The sequence below is a fragment of the Sinohyriopsis cumingii genome, chromosome 12, assembly GCF_028554795.1.
Source record: "Sinohyriopsis cumingii isolate HCF-2022 chromosome 12, ASM2855479v2, whole genome shotgun sequence".
NCBI lineage: Eukaryota > Metazoa > Mollusca > Bivalvia > Unionida > Unionidae > Sinohyriopsis > Sinohyriopsis cumingii.
Genome location: NC_142972.1, coordinates 23878733 through 23895842, shown reverse-complemented (window position 1 = coordinate 23895842; position 17110 = coordinate 23878733). Strand labels below are relative to the sequence as shown.

Here is a 17110-nt window from a genome sequence, read left to right as displayed (position 1 = left end):
TACATGGTGTACAGGATCTGCAGGCATGCTATAAAGGTTTATGTACATCTCCCATAAATGCAGAAACAAATAATCAGAAACATTGAAGAACCATCGACCAAGATGAACTAATGAAGCACAAATACTGACAGAGTTATAAACCCAAGATAAACTATATAACGAACTGAAATAAACATTTATACAGCTAGAAGCAGACAACATATTAGGGTAAAATGACAGACTTTACTTTGTTTGCATGCATTGGTCCTATGGGCCTTTGACACCGTGTGTAGATGCTTGGACTGGAAGGCTGAAAATGACAAGGAGATGTCAGTGAAGAATGTCAGCAGATGCCCAGCATCAGAGCTGGAAAAATCATTTGTCTCAGTTTGGCAGCATGGAGAAATTTAACATTTTTGCTGGGTAAAGTAACATTTTATGCTATTTGCCAAGAATTTAATATAAAAGAAAACTGAGGAGAGCTTTAGAAATTACTTGAAATTGTTGCTGGCCAGAACTGCATTCAAGGTGTTGGATTTTAAGTCTTTGAGACTGCAGGTAACATAAAGCTTTACTGAATGACTAAGCATTTCATTTTCACACCAACACGTTCTTGAGATGTCTTAACACACAACTCAGCTCAAGCTCAGCATCTCCAAGTAAGATTTATGCTTGTGCAAATGTAGTTCTTTGAAATGTGCAGTTTATCAGAAGAAATTCGTTCAAGTTGTATATTATTCTACCTTCATCTTAATTCACACTGCAGACTTAAGTTAGTGGATTTTGAGCTTTAGCTTAGTATTTAACAAGTTTGTGGACTTGGGGCCTGACCTTGGTATGGTTTTTTGGACTGGTGCTTTATGGCATAGCAACACCAGTAGGTTATTTAGTGCTGAGGCAATTGGAGTACAGTGCCTTGACAAAGGACACAAAACAGTTGCTGACCCTGGCTGGACTTATGGTAGGATTTGAACCCGTACCCTTTCAGTCATAAGTCTGACATGCTAAGCACTGTGCCACTGCTGCTCTAAGCTAGAGTTTAGTTCTTTAAAAGTTTGTGGATTCTGACCTTGAACTAGAATTTAGTTCTTTACAAGTTTGTGGATTCTGACCTTGCGCTAGAGTTTAGTTCTTTAATGTTCGTGGATTCTGACCTTGAACTAGAGTGTAGTTCTTTACAAGTTTGTGGATTCTGACCTTGAGCTAGAGTTTAGTTCTTTACAAGTTAGGGGCCCTGAGTGGCTGAGCGGTCTAAAGCATTCTCCATTACAGATCACAGCCATCTCACCTCTGTCTGCGTTGGTTTGAGTCTAGGATTCAGCCAATGTGGGTATGTGAGAAAGCTTGCCAGTAGCTTCTCGTGGGTCGGTGGTTCTTCCCATGGTTTTCCCGGGTTCTTCCTCCACCATTAATACTGGTCGCCATACATAGCCTATCCTGTGCTGAAAAATAGCATTAAACCCCACAACAACAACAACAACTTTCAAGTTAGTGGATTCTGACCTTGAACTAGAGTTTAGTTCTTTACAAGTTTGTGGATTCTGACCTAGAGCTAGAGAATTAGTTCTTAACAAGTTTGTGCATTCGGACCTTGAGCTAGAGTTTAGTTCTTAATAAGTCTGTGCATTCGGACCTTGAGCTAGAGTTTAGTTCTTAATAAGTTAGTAGATTTTCACCCTGAGTTTATTGCTTAACAAGTTAAGAGAATTGCATGTCTTGGTATGCAAGTGGATGTTGCTTTGATTCTGAATTCCATTTCATGAAAATCCAAATTTCCTGCACATGGAATTTTACTTTGATTTTTCCAGTCCTGAATATGGCTTATGAAGTAATGTAGATAAGAAATCAGCAGAAAACAACAATTAGAGCAAAAGTTATGGGTGTCTCACTTGTTTAAGATGTTTATGAACTGACAAAATGGATTCTATTGTTCTAAATGAAATAAATATTTAACATGAGAATGAATTTTCTACAATAAAGGTGTTATCAGCTTTGTATCAAATTTTCAAGACATCATCTTGCACCATTTTAATTTCATGATTACCCAAAGAAATGCCAGCCGTACTGAGAATACTAAGAGGAAAATTAAATTCTGCCAAGAATTATGTATAATCAATGAACCATGGATGACCAAAAGGAAGAGGATGGAGTTGTTAACTGCAGCAATATGCTATATTTGATACTGTGGATGCACATCTTGCAAGCAACCTCTGATATTAAATGTACCAATTATAAAATCCTGAAGGTAACTACAAAAAGAATAATCCAATATCTGATCCCTGGTATTACAAAGAATTAATTTTTGTTGCTATGGTTATCCTTTATGGTGAAACTTAACTTGGTATATATATTCATGTAAAGGACACATGCCTACAAAAGGAAACGTGGCCTAGTGGTTAGAGCATCTGCCTTGGAAGTGGGAGGTCGCGGGTTTGATCCCCGGCCGAGTCATACCAGACTTACAAAAATGGTAGTAACAGCTGCCTTGCTTGGCACTCAGCATTAAGAGGTTAGTGTTAGGACTGGTTAGCCTGGTGTCAAGATAATGTGATTAGGTGGGACATCATGCTACATGTCTGCGACATGATGCCCCAGTGCTAGACATCACTATAAACTGCCACACTGCGGACATCGTAGCAATATGACTGAAAAATTGTTAAAGCTATGTTAAAAATCCAAATCTCACACACACACTATAAATAAACTTCTCTCTGACAATTAATCTCTATATAGAGAACAACCACATATAAAAGGGCATCATTTTTCAGTCTCAAGTTAGGCATCCTCTATATACATTTTCCAGTTTTCTATCCTTTATTTGGCAAGGTTCAATATTCTCTTGGTATCAGAAATGAGTCATTTTTAATAAAGACTCAGAACCATCTTCACTAGCCATGGTTCTGATCTGTTAACTTATTTACACCTTGGTGGATCGATATGATATTTCAGTGCTTCGGGTCTGTGAATTTTTGTGGATGCCATGGCAAGCAAATGCATCCAATCAAAATCAAATTTCAACACTGTTTCTCCATGAGCAAGACAAGGGGAGCACATAGCTGCAATGGAATCATAAATACAGTGACACCGCAATAGCACACTCCATTATAACACAAATTCAGATATAACACGGTCATGGTGTGGCTCCCGAAATTTCCTTAACATGGTCATGGTGTGGCTCCCAAAATTTCATATACAAGTATTTTTCTTGTACACGAAAAAAAACCAGATTTCTTAAAAGTATGAAAAAGCGTAAAAAGTTTATTATCATTTTGGGGGAGAGATCGCGTATGAATAACACAAGATGACCATAATGTGGCTCTTGAAATTTGATATATATTTTTCTTGTACATGAAAAAAGTTGTTTCTTCTTAAAAGAACGAAAAATAACGTGTAAAAAGATTATTCTGGGATCACACAGGGCTTTGCCAATGTCACAAATTCCGATTTATTTCCTTATTGGCAGCAAAATATACCATCTGGTGATTTTTATTGGCAACATTGTTGGTTGTTTAAACTTGTATATACAACCACTGGTTTGGATTGGAGAAATTCAGAGGCCCTATGAAAGGAAGCTGCAAACCTGATATAAAGTGTACTGAAATTTATTGATTGTTACATAAAAAAATTCTTTGTCCATATTAATAAACAATGTTAACAGTGCATTGTTATATCATAATCTGCTAATGTTGACATCTAGCATGTGTACTGTATATTGTGAGATATCTGCTGTGTTTTTTCTTGTTGACATTTCTGGTGGCAGAGATCAATGGGACGAGGCATTATCTCAATCTATCATTTGTTGCATTTTCGTCCGCTCGCTAGCAATTAATATATTTACACAGACTGACATTTGTATGTGAATGGTAGGAAAAATTCCTCTTTTTTCACTCAGAACTAAATCCTGCACAGCACTTACATTTTCTGTAATAACCTGTGTTTCTATCGTCTGTTGACCCTTTTTTAAATTTCTGATGCACGCGTGAAAGGCAGCATCACTCCACTACCACAAATGTAAAAAAAAGAAACAAAACAACTTCCCCAAGATCTTACTTGTTGGTCTATTCAATAGGCAGGGAGGAACGGTAACTACAATCAATCAAATGACAGCCAATTCCTTTCTTAAAAATATACCCAGATAAAATAGTTTGCTGAAGTTTGAAAGAAAACAGATTACCTCTGAAGCAATTAATTCTGTTGTGGAAACTTACTAAGCAAATGGAAAAACAAATCAGTCTCAATCATGCAATACAATTATTTGATGTTGCCGCTACAATAAGAAATGGATACTGGTTTGGTCCTCCAAAGCTGTCCTTTAGCAGTGACTTCAATAGCACATGCACCCTTCCTCAAAGAAAGCAGACTACAATCTTCAATAAAAACAAAGAACCTTTCTTCAAAGGAAGTCAGTACCAAACTTAAATAAAAGCATTGGAATCTGATTGATTTTTGCATTTTCCAATGTGATTGGAACATGTTTACTGTGCCGTGAAAGTTTCCTTTTTGCAGGAAAAATGTTGCTTAAGAACGCTACCAATGGCAGCTTAAAACGCAAACTAACTTTTACCAACTTGGTATGTACTGAAAAGTAAATGTGCTTCATCATTCGTTACGTGATTGTGCTATTTTTCCCCAATGAATTCAGATCTGTATGACCTGTGACAAAATTACTGAAAATTTTAAATCACGGTGTGTGTGCATATTTTCACTGAAATTACTTGATTTGTGGATTCAATGTATGTGATGAGATTCGCGATTGAGTACACGGTGTTGATACTCTATTCATGCTATACATTAGACATGTATATATAAACAGTATAAATGTACATGTCCGAATGTGTTGGTCTCTGAATAAAGTAAAATATTACATACACCTTCTGTTTTCAGTACAGGTGTATTTCTCATTTAATATGCATCGATTTAAGATGGTAACTGTGCCAATAAAGCATGTATTTTTGCACCCACATTTATTACCTACCCTCCCCCTTGCACATTTTATTGGGTACGTGCATCATTTTCTTCCGCTAATTGACCTGGTTGCTTATAACACGTAACACGGTTCAGTCTATAACACGGTTGGGTTCTATGGCTCCCACCTACCATGTTATAGCGGGGTCACACTGTCAGTGATTTTCCACTGCTAGTCTGTTTTTGCAAAAACACATCCTTTCCCTCAAATACTGTAATGGCTTCTTTCTGGTGCATAGTCCAACTTTTGATGTTAAACTTGTGAAGTATCCTTTTGAAGTCATTTGCTTCCACTGTTTTTGACTGATTTACAATACACTGCTATTAAACACTATTGGTTAGTTGGCATTAAATACTAGTGAAATCCAAAAGAAATTGCTAGTGCAAAGTACTGAAATATCAGATTGATCTGCCAAGGTGTAGATAGGTTAACATAATAGAACCTTGGTTAGCAAATATAGCAATGAAGCAGTGCAGGTTTTTGAGAAAATTGTAAAACAGGGCAATTAAAACAGCTCTCTAAGGTGAAAGCTTTATGCTACTATATGGTTCCTCTGGCTATAAGGGCTCTATAGTCTTGAAAACTGGTTGGCACCAAAATAAGGACCTGTAACCATTTAGAACATTAGGGCTAATAGGATCCTCTGAAACCTAGGGGCAATTTAAAGAAATAATAGCATTGGAAGTTGAGAATTTGCTATTGGTATGTCCCAATAGAAATTCTAAACCCTGGGGACCTATATACTTTGCAAACATTGGCAATACCAAAAGCTCTGTAGATCTGTTCATCATGATAAACATGAATGATCCATCTCCTATAGCAGAGAAATATATATAAATTCAACCATGAGAAGGATAAATTTATTAGTGTGAAACATTTTGGATACTATAATTTGCAAGCAACACAGTTTCTACGCTTTGATGCATTGAGGAAATGGTAGCTTGAGGACTTTATTAGTAACAAAAGTGCCCCTTTTCAATTAAATGTGGCTTCAGTGAGTGACCTTAATGGAAGGTTTAAGATTGTATGTTGGATACTAATGGAAGATACAGGCAGTGACAGCTTACCAAAGGTGCAGGTAGATTACTAGATCTTCATCAAACATCTCCCTCATCCTTTTTAACATGTTGTTTCTTTATTTACCCAAAATAGAGAATCCTTCAACATCTGCTTTACCCATTTTAGTTCCAGGAGCCATCTGGTTAGAGCCTATCTGTGTCAGAATAACTATGCTTGTCAATCATGAGCATAGCAAGTCACTGAAATTATTCTCCTGCTAGCCTACAACCCACAAATATATATTCTTGTGTCTCTGGCAATATTTTTCACCAATGAAGTCCATGATATTATTAAGTTACCTTGTCTGTACCATTTTAACTAAACTAAAATGCTATGGTCTTGGCACTGAAAGATGGTATTTGGTCATAGCTTACATTTACTTTATCATATAGACTGAAACCTAATTCCTGCAGATGATATCATAGGTTTCAGCTGCCGTCAGCTTCCTCCATATCAGTGATCTGCCTGGAAAGGCACCATCATCTCTAAAATAATCTCAACAAAAAAAGTCAAATGATGTGCAAAAGTTCTTACAAGATCATATGATGTTCTTGATAGAAATTGTGATAACCAGCTTAAGGCAATGATTGTACTTAATGCTGAAGGCACCACCAGTGATGCAGTAATATTGTGTGATAACACATCTGTGATGAGACTGCCCATCTGGCAAAGCAATCCACAACTTATCTCCCCTTTCATTTCTACTTTTCATAAATACATGTAGATTAAGACTGGATTTTTTTCCAACTGTACTATTGGCTGTCCTCTGAGAAAGTTAAATAAAAAGCCCAGCACTGTTGTAAAATGTGAACTTGACCCCAAGGTCAAAAGTTGACCAAGAAAGTTGTAGAATGAATTGTCTTAATAATGATTTATCCCAAGCATGAAAACAACTATAGATAGATTTAGGATATATTTAGGTAAACAAAAAATCATTACCCAACACTTAAATGCAATTCTCAGTGAATGTGACCTTGACACCGAGGTCAAAGGGAAAGTGAGTGGATGAATTTTATTAGCTTCATTATGCTTTATCTCAAGTAAAAACAAAATGCATCAATGTGTTTAGAACATACAAGCATATGAAAAAACTTGCATCAACACCTATATGCATATTTTATGAAACTATGATCTGAATCCCAAGGTCAAAAGGGCGAGAGAGCATGTTGAAGAATGAATAGTTTTAGTTTCACACTGATTCATGCCCAGGATGACAAGAAATTATCAAGCGGTTTAACAAATATATGCAAATGAAAACCATTAAAAAACTCTTTGATGACACAACCTTCACCAATGGAAAATTGTTTTCCCATGAAGATGGATTGTGCACAAAAAGGTTTCATAACATCTCAAGTAAAACTTCTAACAGATATGAGAGCTGCTAATCTAGATTATCTTTTCTGTGTCCCTGTTTAACATTTCAGGACATAAACCTGATCAATCTATTAAAAAAAATCAATAGAACAGTTTACCAGATACACAATACAGCATGGCATGGTCATTTGTCAAGTAGGCTTCTGTACATTACTAAACATATTATACAGTATGGCATGATCACTTGTCAAATAGGCTTGTGGACTACATAACAGATACCACTTTAATTCTTCAGAAGAATGTTGTCTAGGACAAGGTCTCTAAATTATTATTGTTTTATGTAATATTTTATAAAATCTTTAAACCAGGCACTAATGACACCTCTATCGTCAATAATGATAAATTTGAACACAGGCGCGTGTGTTAAGATCCCAAGCTGGACAATTGAAACTTCAGCTTGTTATTGTTCAAGGTCCAACCAAAAAATACCATAGGTCAACATCAGTATTATGAGATTATCTGATATCATGAAGAAAGCTGACTAAAAATGCCAATGTTATTATCAATAAACAACAGTAAATAAAAAACAGTCACTCCCTCTTTCCAGGGTTTTAATTTGCACCAGTTGTCAGAGGGAATGTCAGGGAGCTTACAAGCAAAGGCATTTACATTCCAGTACATATCTCTGTCCAAATTATCAGACATTTATAATCCTCCAGTCACTAGCTATGTCAGAATTGGTTGGTTGAACTTCAGTAGCACTTTATTGACTATATCATGCCAAGTACCTTTTACAAGTACATGTTGAGGCAGCTGACCCAGGCTGGTGTGGGTGAGTATTGAACCCATGATCAATGAATTATGAGTCTGATGCTCTACCAATTGGATTACTGATGTAAGAAGACAATATTATCAGAAGATTCATAACATACAGTTGTGCCTCATTATAAAGCATCTCAGGTGATAAAATGCAGTTATGTTCATGCATCCTTTTTTAATGATTAATTTATAGTACAACCTCCTGTAACAGTGACCTCTCTTTAACAACTACCTCTCATATCCAGCCCATTTCTAAATTTCCCATTGCACTCTTTCATAAAAATCTGAATCAATATACAAGTTAAATCTCTCTATATATCCTTTTCTTGACAAAAAAAAATCAATAAAAAATTGAAAAAAGTTACAGATTATGTGTGCAAGTATTACACAATGATCAGCTTGAGCCACATGCTTTTATTGTGCATTAAGATGAATAAGTTAATGAAGGCAATGGGGTGACCTGTTGACCCTAAGTACATATGTTCTACACACAAGACAACAAATATAAAAACATTTTATATTATTACTGTATTATCACATTTAATTGATGAATGTGACATGAAACTAACAATATATAATTAATATCTTTTATACGATTAAATTTCAACTTTCATCAATTCTAATTTGGAAAACGTTCTATGGTAGGTAATGGTACGATTCTGTGCAGTACAATAGGCCTACTGGGATCAGCTGTAATGAAGTGTGTGGTAATTGAGGAAATTTATAATTCATGGCAAGTATTGCTACACTATTACAATATTATGTTACATGTTAATCTTCTTGTGAGACTGCTCTGGTGGCCTAGTGGTTAGAGTGTCCACCCTGGATGCGAGAGGTCATGGGATCAAACTCTGGCCAAGTCATAACAAAGACTTCTAAAAATAGTACTAACAGCTGCCTCGCTAGGCGCTCAGCTTTAAGAGGTTAGTGTTAGGACTGGTCGGCCTCCTGTCAGGATAATGTGACTGGGTGGGACATCATGCTACATGTCTGCAGCATGTCCCAGTGCTAGACATCACTTTAAACTGCCACACTGCAGATATCATAGCGATATGACTGGAAAATTGTTAAAGCTACGTTAAAAATCTAAATCACACACACACACACAATCTTCTTGTAGAACAGCATGTGGACTGAAGAAATGTTGCTGTTGTTGTTGTAGGGTTTAATGCCATTTTTCAGCACACAATAGGCTATACATGGCGGCCAGTATTAATGGTGGAGGAAGAACCCGGGAAATCCCCGAAAATAACAACCGACCCTCGAGAAGCCACTGGCAAGCTTTCTCACATACCCACATTGGCCAAATCCGCTGAAGAAATGAGCCACTCTGGTTGGTAAGTGCAGGAGTTTTCATTTGTAATTACACTATTATCTTTGCTTTCAACTGGGGCAGATTGTGGATGTTGGACAAAGCTAGACGAAACCAGTCTGACATAAGACATTTGTTTCTGCTGGCTTTGTAGTAATTATAAAGAGAGGTTTGGACTTTGTTTAGTCAGTGATATGTATTGCCTGTGTGTCTGGAGCTCTATCAAATAACTCGTCCTGTGTGTGTGTGTACATGTGTATGGTGTGTTATCATAGTTGGAGAGACCTTAAGTTGCTTTATAAGTGAATTTCTTTTGCCATGTATCTGTTGTTGTTATGTGATTTTATAACAACTCTGTCAGGCAGAGCAGAAGACAACAGTGTTTCTTCTTAAAAGTAGTTCCTAGCATGTGGAGTCCATGACTGAGATGACTGGACTGAGCTAACCAGAATGAGCTATGAAAAGTAAGGTTAGCAAAACAGGTAGATTTCTCGGTCACATGCATTACATGTTTAGGCTCTTTCAGACAGTAACAAGAAAAGAGTGAAGACAACAAGCTTTGTAAAATTTAACAAAAAAATTATTTCCCTAGAAAACAAGTTAAAAATAAGAAAAAGAACTTATGGTTCTAGTAATCAAATCCAAAAATAATCGAAGAATAAAAAAATAGAAATCCTAGTAATAAAAGTCCTAATGAAAGTGAGTCTGAGTCCCAATCAAATCAAAAATGGAGGGTGATGATGTATGTTGTGGTCATACTGATGTGTCAACAGTTCTTTGCTGAATCACAGAAAATATTATTCCAGTGTTTGAATTCTGTGTAAATTTTGATAACTGTCCTAGTCCAAGAATTAATTTAGAGCACAAGTATTTCCAGGGAAAAATTATCTCTTGGAATCCAAATAATTTGAAGAAAAATCAAATAATTAGCCCAAAAAACTGGTCACAACATAAAACACTTGGACCTCTCCAGTGTTAAGGCAAGAATAACTATTATTTCATAAAACATCAATAATAAATCTAACTACAACACAAAACAGATGCCTAATTGATACGTGTTATTTGTCACATACTCCAAGTATGGCCTTGATTTCACATTATGAATCTTACTCTGAGAAAGAATTTTAAAAAAATATAAAAAAGTTGTTTACCACAACTCTTACTGGTTCTGAATCAAGGTAAGGAAATAGGTCAGCAATAAACACAAAGTTTCTATTATTAGTTGTTTACTACTGAATTAATCTTCTGGACAATGTCAATCCAGTAAATAAAATTACATTACAATAACATGTAATAGATTTTTTTTTAAACAAACAATTAAATTAAATCAAATATAAATTAAATCAAAAATACATAACACACTGGTGAGAAAAAATGGTTAATGCAGTACCAGTTAGGTGCAGGATATCGGGTACACTCTCATCAGGGATGGCCTCTCTTGACATGAACCTCTTAAGAAGGGGACTGCTTTATGAATTAGAGAGATCTTGCTCATATCTTCCATTAATGATCCATTTGCAAGAATTTATGCCAATGATTTCACTCAACATTTAAAGATATACGGTCCTCCTCTAATTATAATATTGTACTCAGGATCCAGTTACTGTGTTATGTCCTGAACTGTGCTATTGTGAGAACTGCACAATGCATGGATATATTGATAATAGCATAATATGCAGAACTGTGGCAAAACAAAAACTGTTTTACATAATTGTGTTTGGAAAAGGAAATAAAGGTATAAAACAAAGCTTAAAGTTGCCTTCTTTTAACCTATGCTGTCATGGAGACAGCTGTATGAATTGCTTACACTTACTTTCTATGGTCATAGGGACAGCTGTATGTATGAATTGCCTACATCTGCTTTTTATTTTATGGATGATTCTACCAATAGTGTTTGTTCATTATATGTGCTTTCTATTCCTATCTTATGGATAATTCTACCTACAAAGTTATCTTTTGGACTACTCTACCAGCGGTTCTCCTATCTATGGACAACCAATAGTGTTTCTATCTTATAAACAATATACCAGCAGAATTTCTATCTTATGGACAATTCTTCAAATAGCATTTCTATATCTTATTGAGAATTCTATCAACATGGTTTTTATATTATCGACAATTCTAACAATAGTGTTTCTATCTTATAAGCAATTCTACCAATGGAGTTCCTATATTATGGACAATTCTACCAATAGTTTTTCCTATCTTATGACTAATTCTACCAATAGTGTTTCTATATCTTATGGAAAATTCTAACATTAGCGTTTCTAGATCTTCTGGACAAATCTACCAACACTGTTTCTATCTTACAATTCTACCAATAGTGGTTTTATAAGCAACTATACCAGCAGTGTTTCTATCTTAGGGACAATTATACCACCAGTGTTTCTATCTTAATGACAATTCTAAGAATAGTGTTTCTATCTTATAAGCAATTCCACCAATATAATTCCTATCTTATGGATGCTTCTACCAATAGAGTTCCTATATTATGGACAATTCTACCAGTAGAGTTCCTATATTATGGATGATTCTACCAACAGAGTTTCTATATTATGGATGATTCTACCAATAGAGTTCCTATATTATGGATGATTCTACCAATAGAGTTTCTATATTATGACTAATTCTACCAATAGAGTTCCTATATTATGGATGATTCTACCAATAGAGTTCCTATATTATGGATGATTCTACCAATAGAGTTTCTATATTATGACTAATTCTACCAATAGAGTTTCTATATTATGACTAATTCTACCAATAGAGTTCCTATATTATGGATGATTCTACCAATAGAGTTCCTATATTATGGATGATTCTACCAATAGAGTTCCTATATTATGGACAATTCTACCAATAGAGTTCCTATATTATGACTAATTCTACCAATAGAGTTCCTATATTATGGATGATTCTACCAATAGAGTTCCTATATTATGGATGATTCTACCAATAGAGTTTCTATATTATGACTAATTCTACCAATAGTGTTTCTATATCTTAAGGACAATTCTACCAATAGAGTTCCTATATTATGGATGATTCTACCAATAGAGTTCCTATATTATGGATGATTCTACCAATAGAGTTTCTATATTATGACTAATTCTACCAATAGTGTTTCTATATCTTAAGGACAATTCTACCAATAGAGTTCCTATATTATGGACAATTCTACCAGTAGAGTTCCTATATTATGGATGATTCTACCAATAGAGTTCCTATATTATGGATGATTCTACCAATAGAGTTCCTATATTATGGATGATTCTACCAATAGAGTTTCTATCTTATGACTAATTCTACCAATAGTGTTTCTATATCTTAAGGACAATTCTACCAATAGAGTTCCTATATTATGGACAATTCTACCAATAGAGTTCCTATATTATGGATGATTCTACCAATAGAGTTTCTATCTTATGACTAATTCTACCAATAGTGCTTCTATATCTTATGGACAATTCTACCAATAGTGTTCCTATCTTATAGACAATTCTATCAATAGTGTTTCTATCTTGTGGATGATTCTAACAATAGTACTGCAGTCATATTATAAATTTCAAAAAGAGAAAAAAATACCTGGAATAAAACAAAATTCTGTAAGAGACTCTAATTCATAAAATATTTTAGTCTGAAAAAAAACCCCAAAAACAAACATACCTGAATCTGTGGTATCATGTAGACCGGAAGCTATTCTGGGTAGCCTTGTTAAAATTTAAGAACCTGGAGTTACTATGCTATTGTTACAACTATATGGTCTTATACTAAGTAACTGGATGGAGCAAAAACCAAAATGTTTTGTAAGATTCAACCATAATTTATTTCCTCAGAATACAAAAGTCAAAATTTAAAGAATTTTATAATGAATTAAATCACAAATAGTCCTAAAAGTTCTATTCCAAGTCCAAATGCAGAGTTCCAATTGAACCCCAGTGGTGTTCCAAATAAATTCCAATACTAAATGTGTTGATGTGCATATAGTCTCAAATGTGCTAATGTGCCAAAAGCCTGCAAGGTGGCAATGTGTAAATGGTCTTTTGATGTATCCCAATAATATAATCCAAAATATTTCTAACTGAATTCACTGTAATTCCAAATTAATCTTTTAGTGTAAGAAAATTACTGAGTACCTTGTAAATCCAGTGAATAATAATCTGAATAAATAAATCCACCCAAATTAAAAACTGAATGCAACAAAAAGACTAATTCCACTTCAGATTTTAAGACAAGAAAGAATAATTCTTAAGCACACAAGTTTATATACCCCTTCACTTGACCTAGGTCACATTTACCATTTTCTGGAGGTACATTACAACATAAAAGAAAATTTGTTTTCTCAAACTTTTTAAGATCAGAATGAAGACTGCATCTTTAACTCAAGCTGAAGTAAACATGTTTACAATTATTAATGATTTGAATATCTAATCTATAATCACAGAGCAATATAGCTATATATTATGTTGTTTACAAAAAATAAATATCATTGGTCAGGTAGACCATTAACTTGATTTTGGTCTAAGGTCAATTACAAAATACAGATATACATAACATAATCATTGAAAAAGCTATTAAACAATACACATTAAATATACATAACAATATCAAAAAGTGATCTGACACCATGTTAAAACATATATTCCAGCAAGTGATGGGGGATATACCATATATACTTCCTCACAAGTCAGCTCCAGCTGCAAACAACAATGATGCAGATCTGCACTCACTGGCAGATCACATTCTATGTTGTTTGTTTTACTGATTAGTTCCAACAATATGCACAGTCCCAGATCTGTTGGCACATTATGCAATGGCAGATATGGGTCTGTGAAATTAGCAGCTGGATCCAACTTGAAAGAAGGCATACATGGGATATATCTGAAAGGCAGTGTTTTCCTTAGAAGTAAGTGTTCTAAGTTTCATTATCACTCTTTTAAAATACTTTATAAAATCCAGGTCATGTTATCATAACTGGTTCCAAAAATATTTCAAGAATATCCTAAACAACAATCTGACTTAAACATAAAAAATGAAACTTTATGTTCTGCAGTGAAAAATTGACATTTCCCAGAATAGCCAATGCACCTGAGAGAATCATTAATCACAGTTGTTGTTGTTGTTGTAGGGCTTAACGCCATATTTCAGCACAAGATAGGCTATACATGGCGGCCAGTATTAATGGTGGAGGAAGAACCCGGATAACCCCTGGAAAGAACCACCGACCCATGAGAAGCTACTGGCAAGCTTTCTCACATAACCACATTAGCCGAATCCGAGACTCGAACCGACGTAGACAGAGGTGAGATGGCAGTGATCCGTAACGGTGAGCGCTTTAGACCACACGGCCACTCGGGGCCCCGAATCATTAATCACAGAGTTGATTTTAATGTGAAGCAAGGAAATGAACAACACTGTCAGTTAACAAATCTTGTGCCTAGAGTTACTATACAAGATGACAGATAAGTATATCAATGTGAAAAATGAAAACTCGTTTGCAACCAGTTAATTACTGTTCTGTCTCTCAGATAACAAAGCTGGAGTGTTAATTTAAAAGAGGCCACTAAAAAGATTATGAATGGATGAATAAAATAAGAAAGGGTAATTAAATACTGCTTGTAAATAAATTCTGATTTACAGCTTCTGGAATATTTAAAACTTTACTAAACTTCCTAAAAACTGTGCAAAGTCTTCAAAGAAAGGAGATTATATCAAAGGAGTTGACTTGAAATAGATGTAAATCAAGCTGTTCATTCACTGGTATGAACTTTAAAGCAATTTAGGACTAATGCAGTTAGTCTATCAATGTATGTATTAAAAAAATGGTTATCTTTAAAGAGTTAGCTAATCAGTGTGTTAGGTGGACACTTTACTTCATGAAAATTACTATTTGGCATTTTATTTGGAACTCTTGTTTGCTTATCTCGAGCATGGTAAGCTGACATAACCAAACTCTTATCATCTATTAATTTTACCCAGTAAGCAGTTTTTAGGGGTTGAATGAAAGATGAAATTGTTAAAGCATGTAGTTTTATAGAGTTTGGAAAATAGGTATTTTCAATTAAATGACATGAAATAAATTACTGAGTCAGAGTAGAATATGTTAATTAACTGTGCCTCATATTAACATCCTTTACTATGCAACTGTTTGATTGGTAATCTTTGAAAAAACAACCTCATAGCTAACCAGTGTGAACTTATCATCCTGAGCAAGTCTGCAGAATCTGTTATCAACTAATTTGTCTCAACTGCAACATAAACATAAGGAAATGATTTACAAAATTAAAATATTACATTTGGTACTATGTGGCTGGAACCTGAGCATAGTACATACAATAAAAATGTGCAATGTTTCATCCAACTGTGCAAATACTATATGGTACATGTCCCAATACCGAACAATATACACCGTACATTTTTTATGTTCCTATGACGTCATGCATTTATGTACTGTATCTAATGGAGCACTGATTTCCTGAGACTGGGTTAATTGTAATTAAATATTCCTTTTCATAACATTTTTATGACTTATTCATTTATTATAGTCTTTAATTTTAATGTTATGCTCTTTATATCATGATACAACACTTGTGATACAATATGCATATTGTCACAGAATGTATTTGGAGTATGTATTGACAAATTTCAACACCTTTCATTATGGCCGAGATAATAACCTAGCCTATTTAGGGGCATGTCCATTAATCACTTACTTATATGAGTCTTAGTGTTGGATGTGGTGGGTCAATGCTGTTCAGATAATATCAATCAATCTTATTTTCCAATCTTCCTGATGACAATTCAACCATGTGATTAATTTTCAGCCTCATTTCCATTTCAAATCGATATTCACAATATCTCATGAGCATACAGATTCAATAAAAAAACTGAACATGTAAAATATCAAGCACAAGTTGAGAAGTATGAAGATGGTCGCTAGATGACAGATTTCCAGAATAGATGCAGCTGAAACAGTGATGGTAGTAATACCCAATGCAGAGTTTTCGGCAAAGGAAATTCTCTTCCCAAACTGTTAATTTAATTTTTAAGGTTTTAATGTTGTTCTTGCACATGAAGCCCAACTGATGCCATCCTCCTGCCCCCCATCAACCCCATCTCTCATGATCAACATTTGGTTTTTAGCTCCCCATGAATAAAACAATGTTCTCAAAACACCTGATATCTTCTCTCTGTTAACAAACTGAAGTGATGTATTGAACTATTTGCTGTAGACAATCCTGGCTAAGATTTGGGATTTGCTGCCGACAATCCTGGCTAAAATTTGGGATCTGCTGAAGACAATTCTGGTTAAGATTTGTGCTTGTGATATCATTTTATTTGCAATTAGTTACTTGTCTGGCTTGTATATGATGGAATTTGCATAAAATATTGTTGAATATATTCTTGCCCTTCGTTATGGCAGGCTGACAATCTGAAGGCTTTATGCATGACAGTGTCTTGATTGACAAAGAATTCTGTGATGAGATGGACAAAGTGGTGCCTTTTTGCCATTGCTTCTGGAATTAAGTGTCCTGCTTAGCTGATGTGCTTTCATAATCAATAAATAGATGGACATGTACACATTCCTCAAACAATGGCATGTACCATCACCCGTTTCTCAATTCTGACCAAGCCTGATAAACTCAAGGCTACTCACAGTC

General features: G+C 34.8%; 1 protein-coding gene across 1 annotated transcript in view; it reads right to left on the bottom strand.

The window, feature by feature from the left end:
* Window positions 1-17110, bottom strand: part of LOC149786104 (neuron navigator 2-like) — a 367654-nt gene that overhangs the window by 113128 nt on the left and 237416 nt on the right. The window lies entirely within an intron of this gene.